The following is a 10728-nucleotide window of genomic DNA, read 5'->3' on the forward strand; positions in this document are numbered from 1 at the left end:
CTGATAATCATCAATATATTTTATCATAATAACATTTTTGGCCATATCGCCCTGCCCTACCCTCAGCTGAGGGAAACTCAGGCTGGATTACTGTGGTGACTTACTGCCCACTGTGTTTGCTCATTTTACAGTGTGATGTACAGGTTCATATACAGTAAGATTCACCACTTTATCAGCTATGAAAGAAATTAGCAGTAAGTTGTCAGTCTGGCAGTAAATGTACAGCACAGACTACAGTGTGTCAGTTAATAAATGCTAAAAAGTCACATCTGTTGTTTCCCCAAGTGCTGGAAAAGTGAAGGAGGTTAGCTTCAAAGTTAGCAACAATAGGTTAGCCTAACCTGAAGACACTAAATGGAGAAATGTGTGGCTGCTGAGTTCACTGTGCACTCTGTCTCCCCCGGCGACTAATCGATTAGTTGAAGATTATGTAGGATTTCAGTTGACCAAGATTTTCTTTGGTTGACTGCAGCCCTAAATATAAGTTCATTGTGTTTCCTTATTGACACGTTTCCACGCTCTGACTCAGGTTCACATGACACGCATTAATGTTTCACTTCCACTGGATTAGTATGGAGGCTCTGCCTTTTATTTACCTGTTGTCATGGTGAATTGTAGTATTGGAGCTCCATTGATGATAACTTATAGTGAACATACTCAGAGTTGATTAAACAAACTTTGATCAACTGTTCTGGAATCTCAGGTTCATCAATCAGAGAGAGATTGATAAAGCTGGATTAAACCCCTGGAAGGAACCGCTGAGAGAACTGTGAAGCAGTATGTGGTCTGTTATAGTGTTTCATTACAACATAAGAAGAGCGATGATGGTAAATGCACACCAAGTTCAAAAACCTGTCACCTACAGGACATGTACAGTTTATTAAAATGAATTGACAGCTGATCATTATGTTCTAAATCAATAAAGGATTAATTATCAGAACATGGTGTGCAGCTATTTCTGCGGTTTAATATTTACATGTTTTCAAACATCTCCTCCCCCAGAAAACTATTTACACTGGTGCATCACAAGATGACACGTTTAGTCAAGTTTATTCAACTTTTCAACATCAAGACAATTCAACAGCTTTACATAAAAGTAGTGACAGGAGGATGAAACCTCATCAAGCTTCGGGGCTTTCTGTCTGTGTGAAGCTGTGGTCTATAAACTCAGCAGCACAGTGACAACTAGTGGCCAAGCACTCCAGTGTATGAGATTTATAAAAGTTACTTTTTGTTTTCTTTGTATTTTCAGGTAGAGATGCATCATCAACAACAACAACAACAACAACAGTCCAACAAAGGATGTGTGTCCTGTCAGTGTCCCACAATACAAACAGACAGGCAAGTTTAACCTTATGTTCCACTACAACACTGTCTGTAGGCTGAGTATCTGACATCAGTCATACACAATGTCACTTCTCTGATATGTCAGTAATGTTGCGTACATGGTAATCAAATCACAGCACACATAGATTGAGTTCACGTGATACGACTGTCCTTTAAAGAGGACATATGCACATTTCTGGGTCTATATTTATATTCTTTGGCTTAACTGGAATAAACTTTGTATGATTTGCAAAGTTCAAAAACTCCTTATTTATCTTATACTGAAGCTTTATGCAGCCCCTCAGTTCAGCCTCTGTCTAAAACAGGCTGTTTGAGCTCCTGCTTCTTTAAGGCCTGCCTCCCGACGAGCCTACTCTGTTCTGATTGGTCAGCTTCTGGAAGCTGCCCCTCAGGAGACTTCCAATGGCTCGGGAGGCTACGTCAACAAACTATGAAAGTAACTGTTGTAGCAGGATTTCACTACTTTCACTTGTTCTTTACTTGAAATATCAACTTCTTAAAAACATCCATACATGTTGGAGCTGAAATCTAATCTGAAATATGAGTGGACAACGCAAACAACACGTAGAAAAACCTTCGCTACAACCTTCGCAATAAAGACTACAGAACAGACGGCCTTTTATGGCCATGCATGATGAGTTGTCATTTCATCGACACAGTAGGAAATAACCGCATTTCTACATATGTTCACCTCAGGTTTTGGACCTTTAACCCTTTTTAACATAGATTTCCGATATCATAATCATATATACATGACAGAAAGCCAGAAAAAGCTTAATATATCCCCTTTAGAGAACCATTCCACATACAGTATATGACACCTTCACAGGGCCTTAATCCTGTTTGACAGTTGACTTGATACACAAGTGTCAGATTGTAAGAAAGAGTGGGTAATGCGTCTCAGTAACAGATACACCCATTGTCTCGCTGTCAGTAAGAACTCACACAACCAATTTGTTTGTCTGATATTGAAAGCCAAAGTGGACTGGGCTGACAGGCTTTTACTGGATTAACAATGACAGCAGACCCCGTAACTCCTCTTCCACTAGTCGGAATAAACAATGAGGTGGCAGTGCTGTGTGGCTTCAGCTCTACTGTAGAACTGCAAGCAGACACTTGAACCCTGGATTGCTCCAGAGACGACCCATCTCAGGGTGTCTTTGCTTATTTTTTATTAGAACAAAACATCAAAGTGCAAAAGAATTCAGCCAACACACACATATTCATGCCCAAACACACACACACACATATATATATATATATATATATATATACACATACATGTATTAGTGACAAACCCACAGAGAATTACTCGTTCACCCAACTACACCCAAGCAGTTCACTTCAACTCTACACAGCATTTTAGTGTTTTTGAGCTCATTGTTTTGGTTTTACAGTACGTACCTTTATGGTGTAGTTCAGTCTCACAGCTCTCATCAGCTACCTGTACACTGTCTGCTCAGCACCAAACAGCAGAAAGATGAAACTAGCGAGTTGGTGGAGACCAAAACAGAGTTAAAGGGGAGTGAATATTGGACTTACTTTCATCATGTGACCAGAAATATAAAACAAGTAACTGTTTGCTAAAATGTTAAGAGCTAACAAGTCAGTCTTGTGTTTACAACATGTTTCGTTGCCCTCGAGTAGCCAAAATACAAGCTCTAGAGTTCTGTTCAAAATGATGTATCTAGAGAGGCCAGCAGGGGACAGCAAACACACCTTGAGTGGTTACTCTGTCTGAAAATAAAACAAGAGGAGCAACTCATGTACCTGTTTACAGCTTAGCCCAGACTTATCACCTCACATAATTTAAATAAGGAAAACTGAAGGAGACACATGGTAACAGTGAACTCATGATCGCATGCCATCTACTGCTTTACATGAAATGTATGTATGCAACTTGAAATGGAGAGACAGACTTCACCAGGCAAGTCCTGACCTCAACCCCATTGAACACTTGTGGGATCAGCTTGGGCGTGCTGTTCATGCCAGAGTGACCAACACAACCACGTTGGCTGACTAGCGACAAATGCTGGTTGAAGAATGGGACGCCATCCCACAGCAGTGTGTGACCAGGCTGGTGACCAGCATGAGGAGGAGGTGCCAGGCTGTTGTGGCTGTGTATGGTTCTTCCACACGCTACTGAGGCTCCTGTTTGTTAAATGAATAAATTGTTAAATTGCCAATATGTCTTGTTTCTTCAAACTTCAGTCATCCAATCCACCAAACACCAAACGAGAGTCAATGGCAGAATAAGCTGTTGGGAATTGGCAGAGAAGATTTGGCAAATTTTTCATGGGCACAACCCACATACTCACCTCTGCTGCTCATCCCACAAATGCATGTTCCTTACAAATGTGGCACCATTTAAAAGGGAAATAAACAGGCTTTCCAACGGTATAAGATTTACTGCCAAGAAGCATTGTTACAACAAAGAAATAATCTACCAAACACTAATTTCTTTACTTTTTGTGATATGTTTATAATGAAACTCTTAACCAGTTGTAACTTTAATTGTCAAATTTATAGAATCTCTGCTGTAAGTCCACTGTCAATTAATGAAAAGTTATACCAAAATAAACGGTTATACAATTCTTACTGAATTCCATTTGATTGATATCGTAAACACACTGCAGGACTTAACGTGATATAGTCTTGTACGTAAGATACTTGCTAATACCTCTGGGTGTCCTAATCCAACCCTGGTCTGAGATATTACCCCAAGAGCAGCATCTGTTTAAGATGAACATTGTTCCTAGACAGTCTCCCCTGATCTCTGTTACACCACTTGAACTCCTCCAGCAATGCTTCAAGGAGATAAATTGTCTTCAGTGCTTTTTGTGAAGAGATAAGAAAGCATGAATTTGTCTTAAAAAATTAGCTATGCCTTGAAATAAGGCTGGATGTGGCCTCCCTGATGTGTATCTTTAATATTTCTCTCACAGTGGCAGACACCCATTATCATAGTCACATGAAAAATAACAGGGAGAGAATTGGGAATGACTAATAGAAGACAGCGGCTGAAAACAAACTATGAAATATTTATGTAGCTTCCTTGTGCTATCGTGATAAGTACAATAGGAAGACAGACAAACCTCAAACTCACTTTTAATTAAAGCACTTTACAAGCAACTTATTATTAATGAACCCTCTTGGCCTGTAACCAAACAACCCGTATACACAAGCTGTGGGTAAAAGTCTTGTAAATGGTGTTTGGCAGTATTAATGCAGCGCAGAGCTGGGGCATCTTGTAAGAAATGGAGACATCATAGCAGTTAATGAGCTTCAAATGCAGTTTGGCCTCAGTGATTGAACATTTTTGCACTGTTTACAGCTGAAAGTTATGCTGATGCATGGCTAAATAAGGATATTGAATTGGGATCAGAATCAAAAAAGTGTCATGACAGCAAATTGGAGAACGGTCTCAGCTCGTGGAGGCAGTTGAGCGTCTCCCTCTCTGGGGATACGTCAGGCTTTATGGAACAATGGGATGTGGGTTAATCTCTCACCACAGATCAATGGCATGTGTGACACTACAAACTATTTGTCAAACTGTGAGCAATATCAACTTGTACAGAAGAACACTGCATTTAAAGCCTATATTCGCTGGTTGTTGACTCATTTCTCTCACTATCTAAAAAAAAACTTTAATGACATTAGACAACAATTACATAGGATGTCCTCAGACATATACAGTGGATATTCTTCACTCTAATACAATGGAGGTGAATGATATTGTGCTGCTCACCACATTGAAAAATTAGGCTTAGTACCATAACATCATTTCCCCTTCAAAGTTGTAAACCCTTAGATTTCAGTTCTGGATGATATGGTGACACCTGTGGTTACTGTAATATCAGTAAGTGGAGTTTAATACTACAGCAGATGTAGTATTGTGCAGCCAAACAAACTCATGTCAGTCAATAATAATTGCAACTAATTTAACAGATTTAATAATGCATATGCCACAAATAGTGGTGTGTTGTTCTGGAGAGCATGGGTAAATAACATATGTAGTTTAGTTTTGACTTAAAATGCACCGAATTGTCATTGCAGAATAAATGCCAACCATAAATAGTATCAAACATGGGGTTTGATTTGATGAAAATCTTAAGGATAATAACATTAAGAGGTATTTTTAAAGCTTCCTAAAGTGATGAAGTTAAATGGCATTCCACATGATCTGACAGTGTATCAGCTAGCATCGATGCCTTTGGAGTGGTACGATGTTTCCACTGAGCGAATGGAAATATTCTGCTTTGTGTGTCATTTTATACACATTTCCTTAAAATCCAACCTGAAATATCTGGTACCTTTGTAAACTTCAGGATCTCCACTAGAATTTAAAATACACTTATCTGAATTTAAACTGTATTTGACATAGTTTGTGATGACTGGGCTGTCCAAGTTATTTTGGATAACCTGATGTCCTGCTTTGTGTTGGAATGGGGGCAGAAATTTTGGGACAATATCTTGAGTGATGGGATGTCACAATCTCACAATCTGGAAAAACAAAGGACAAACATGGCTGATACAACTGGGTTAGAAAAAGAAATGCAGTGACTACAGAACATACAACCTTCTCTCCTAAAATCACACATTTTAATGCAAATAAATCAGCCAAATGCATTCTGGATGATTATGTCTGATACCAACATACTAGAATAAAACTGTTGAGTGAATATATCTAAAATAATTTAAAATCAATGTATTTTGCACATCGGTTCATACTGAATATCTAAAAAATTCACTGGTATGTGAAAGATATTCACTATTGTAAACCATTTGCAGGTGAACACAGTGATGCGATGAAGACGAGGTTGGCTGATCATTTCAAGGTAAACTTTGTGTTGGTGTCCATGTCCTTTTTCCTGCTTCTAGTGTTGAGTCAGTTCGATTTGACCAAATTATGTGGTTTCCATTACAGCTTTTATGAGCAGCCTCAGGCCATTTCTGTATTCTCACTAATTAGAACTAATATAGATATGTGCTTGAAATGTATTTTATTGAACTCAATCCAGGATTCCACAGTCAAGAAGTTACTAACCCAAATACAAGACTGCATCAGCAACACCTGCTGAGATCCGATCCCTCAGACCACATTCGGAGGTGGTCTGGACCACATGTGGCCAAGTTCATTTAGCAGTTTAAATGCAATGCATCCTGGACCGCCTGGAGAGTACATCACTGCCTCCTGGTCAGTGAACCCTCCAAAGCTGTTCAACTTGTTTGATCAAAGGAAAAAGAAATTCATTATTTTGTTTTGCCATTTTTCATGTTGAATTAAAAAATTCGTTTTTCTCCTGTTTTTCTCGTTCTCCTAACCTGTTTTCCTCATCAAATTGACAATTGGAATAGAAATTAAACCATTCATTTATATATATATATATATGTATATGTTCAGATGCAGCACTAGAGCAAATCAATAGGACGGGCATTTAATTTTGGTGAGGGGGCTCACGGTGCGTTGTATATTAGTTTATCCTGTTATCAAACAGGTTGAACATGCAGCTGTAGACGGAGCGGACTCCCAACAGTTAAAACGGAAGTGATGTCAGTGTTTATTTGCATGTAGAGCGGGGAAGTGAGATCCGATCACAAGTGGTCACTCAGGACGCAAGTGGAGACGCATATTAACACCAGGTGTGAACAGATGTACTTAGAGCTGTCCACTTGTGATTGGATCACCCGAGACGGATGTTAATAGCAGGTGCAAACAGGGCCGGAAAGGCACTTCTTAAACCAGAATGAACTATTCTAGATGAAGACCTCACTGACACTTTAAGTGTTGCTTTAATATTTGGCTGGACATACACTGTTTATTACCTGTTTTAATCTTGGTTCTTCCAAACACTCTTTGGACCTGGAACTGGTTTGTGACTGTGGTTGTTCTCTATGTATAAATCTATGTGAACAAACCTGCATTCATTGAATTTTTGGTGACTTGGAGGCAGCGCAACAAGCTGAGAACACAACATTGACATTATCGCTTCATAAATATAATATGGCTAACATGTTAGCAAACAGTTACCTATTTACAAATCAAGAAGACATAGAACAACATTAACTTTTATTTGTAGTCATGTTAATAATCACTGTTATTTTAGCTCTTTATTGTTCACCACCAACTCCTGAGCAAAATAGTCATCTCCTAAATACTCCACTATGTTCACCAGCTAGTTGCTGATGTCGTCTGTTTGAGATTTCCACTATACACCACCTGCCCACCACCAAACAATAGATTTCTGGTTGAAATGAGGGTGAAAGTGAACCGAAGCAGTAATGTTTCAGGCTGTAAAAACAAAACATGAAATCTCTCTGTAGATCTGAGAAAATGACACTGATCAGTCTCTGTGGCCCCTTTAACATCACATATAATCATTTGATCCATCGTCAATAGAAACTATTGGATTACTGCACCTTTAACATGAACCTCTCAAAGGTTAAAACACCCAAAAGGAATTTGTGGTTAACAGCATCAACACTTTGGTTCATGCCATGTCACCATCTTTCAGTAATACCAGTCACTGAATTGGATTAAATCCAGTTTGACAGAAAAGAATTGATTACTTATTGAATTAGAACAAACCGCAGTGGATTACCATGTGCAGCACCGATTCACACTCTTCAAACGGACCTCCTGCTGGTAGAGTGAAAAACTTATTGTCAAGATGATGTGGTTTACATTGAGGGCTTTTTATTGAACAGGTGTCAAGTGTGAAAAGGCCTGATGAAAAGCTCTCTGTGACTAAGTACCTCCACAACTACTGAGCATGCTTTCATTGTACACTCTAACAGAGCTGAATCACACTTTGTGTTGTAGCTCATATTTCTCTTTAATTCATTTGAAGTCTGCCTGGGGTAGAAACGTGCGTCATGTTTGTTTGTATACCTGTCTTTAGAGGATTTATGATCAAAACTATCAATACTAAATACTTGGCATATCAAGCCAAGATGAACAATTAATTAGATTCTGCTCAGAGAGATGCTCACTGAGAAGATGCCCGACTGCTGCGTGTGAAACGCTGAGATGATGAAGCCAATCAGCTCATCTCTGAGAGCCAAGCTGTGAGAGTGGAGAGCAGAGAAAACGCTGCAGTGGTTTCCTGCAAACCGGAGCCCGTCCACAAACACTGCCGTCGCCTTTTATCCGCTGCATTTGGCAGACAACGTCTCTCCTCTAAGGTAGAGTATGATTTCCATTACCAAACACCACTGTGCTGTTAAAGCAGTCATTTACCTCAAGTTTGTTACCCATTACTGTTCAGAAATAAAGGATCCACCTGCTAGAAACGGAGCTTTTTTATTATTTTCTATTTGCTTCTGTGATTCTTGGACAGAAAGGACTCATAACTACACACTAAGTTTCCAGCAGCAATTGTGATATAATGTATGTAGAGTGCCTCGAGTAGTTCCACGCTATAAAATAATACAATAATAAACTTTGTTTATACAGAGCCTTTCTAAAAACCGCTTACAAAGTGGTTGGAAGAATAAAAAATTGCAAATTAAAATGCAAAAATGCTAAAGTACAAAAGATTAAAAAGATCAGAAGGAACCCAGAGGAGCAAGAAGAGATGAAAACAGAGATGAGGTGAGTAAAGAGACTCAAATGGCTACAAAATAAAGAAATAAGAATAACTGAGTGTCTCATAGGTGAGTTTATGAAGCTAAACGAGATGTAGACAGATGCTGGTAAATGAGATTTTGAAGACTATACTAATTAAACTGAGCTTATATCTTCAGGAAGATCAGAAAACGCTCCTGTGTTGTTCTGGAAGGCAGATGATGATGAACAGCTTTCTTTGTCATTTAGGTGACAAGAACCAGCAAGTTAAGCTTCAGACATGAATTCATACAAATAGACACTCTTAGTAAATGAATGTAGTTAAATTGTTCTATTCCAAACATGAGATTACAGTCATTTTGCTCATACTGTAATAACATAGAGGGTATATTTTTTAACAGTAAATGCATTCTCCTGGGCTGAGGTAATGGCCTCACTGAAGACCTGAATAAGGTATTTTACTGGGACTAAAAGAGCCATAGCCTCATTTGCCAAGGTTACACTCTGCTGCCAATGTTTGGGCTCCCATTTCATGTTTATCTGTCATTAACCAAGGCAAAGAAAAGCATTGTGGAGCCATTAATGTTGTGCATTGTGCAGTGTGTCACTGAGTCATGTTTCCATTCAGATGCTGTAGGTGTGTCGGTGGCTCTTTTTGAGGAACTTTATCCTGTCGATAGTCCTTTCTCTTGTTTTGGTATTTACTCTGAGGAAGAACTAACTGTAGTGGAGAGACTGCGGTGATGAAGGGGATTAGCTGTATTTACGCTCCCAGATGTTTGTCTGGAAGTGAGTAATCACCAATGAGCGTACTCCAAGATGCCAATCCTGAGGGGAGGTAAAGCCCGAGACGGGGGAGGATCTCAGCGCTCGGAAAAAGAAAAACAAAAAGCAGGGGAGACTTTGATGGGATTAGAGTCAAGAGACAAACACCAGGAAGAAAAAGCGGAGAGGCTTTATCTTTGCTGTTTCTCTGAGACCACAGAGCTGGCTTTGTACACCTGGTAATTTGTTGATATAAAAACCACATCTTTGGCAAGTAATTATAGTCCTTCCATCACATTCCTACAGACTGCTCCCCATCTCCGTTAGCTTAAAAGCTCTTCAGGGGATTGTAGTCAGAATGTATTTAAATTCTATTAACCCAAATCACGTATCAGGGCATGAACAAAATTGTTTTCATGCGAGGAAAAAAAAAAAGGAGCTAAATAAATAATTACACACCTAAATGCCAAAGCCTATCAGCGGCGGCGAGTTAAGCCTGGCTCACTCTGATCCGAACCCGTCACTTAGTTCTCCGGATCCCAAAAACAGAAGAGAGGCTGAGGAGGAGGAGAAGAAGAACAGGCGGTGATGATACAGAGCCCCCCCGCTGGGCTGCTGATGGTCTATTCTGCTGGGCCCCCAGCTGTAGTGATGGAGCCGGATCTTATGGCTCCGTTCCTCTCCGAGAACGGCTCATCATTCTTTTTATGTTTGTTTTTTTTTTGGGGGGGGGGGGGGGGTTATCTGCAAAATAACCACTAGGATAATAATAGGGTAAGATTTGTGTGGACGAGGTTTAACAGTCTGACCTCATTGTAAATATTACACAAGGTGACATCATAGCCCTCAATCTCTGTATCAAATGCATTATGTAAATAAAGTTGCCTTGAATGCAATTCATGCAACACTTAATACTTTATTTATTGGCAAAATAAAAAAACAAGTACTGTATGATGAACTTTTGTGCAAAACAGATAAACAATTATCTGAAAAACATTTGACATGAGAACATGTTTAAGAATAAATACTTTGTGTAAGAGGCCCTTACT

Source organism: Thunnus albacares, chromosome 2 (assembly GCF_914725855.1).
Source record: "Thunnus albacares chromosome 2, fThuAlb1.1, whole genome shotgun sequence".
In the NCBI taxonomy this organism is placed as follows: domain Eukaryota; kingdom Metazoa; phylum Chordata; class Actinopteri; order Scombriformes; family Scombridae; genus Thunnus; species Thunnus albacares.